This window comes from Geospiza fortis, unplaced genomic scaffold, assembly GCF_000277835.1.
Source record: "Geospiza fortis unplaced genomic scaffold, GeoFor_1.0 scaffold403, whole genome shotgun sequence".
Lineage (NCBI taxonomy): Eukaryota > Metazoa > Chordata > Aves > Passeriformes > Thraupidae > Geospiza > Geospiza fortis.
The window spans coordinates 1,343,172-1,343,645 of NW_005054336.1; positions in this window are offsets into that span (position 1 = coordinate 1,343,172).

The following is a 474-nucleotide window of genomic DNA, read 5'->3' on the forward strand; positions in this document are numbered from 1 at the left end:
GCTCACGTCGAGCGGGGCCCGAGCGCTGCTGCCGTCCGGCGGGCGCTGCATTGGCTGCGCTGACGTCAGCGCTCTGGAATCGAGAAACTCCTGCTCCCAAGTTTTTCTGTCCTTTAACAGATCCCGGCAGTGCCGCCGAGGGGGCTCCGCCGCGAGCGCGGGGTGACAGGGGCCGGGTGTCCCCTGTGCCGGGCACCGCCGGGCGCGGAGCTGCGCCGCGGACAGCACCGGCATCCAGGAGCACTTTGTTATTCCGGGGGTGTGTTCCAGCGATTCGCGGCTGTGCTTATCCTGTGTGCAGCACTTAGGCCTCGCAGGCGTGCAGTTAATACGCAGTGGGTTTTTCATAGTTTTAAGCGTCCCCACTAAACATTACTACTTCCGATTTGCCGTCATCCCCGGGCTTGTCTCTCAGAAATGCAGCTGCCTGCCCTGCTGACGAGCGGTGCCGCCAACTGAGGCTGTTTAACCCAC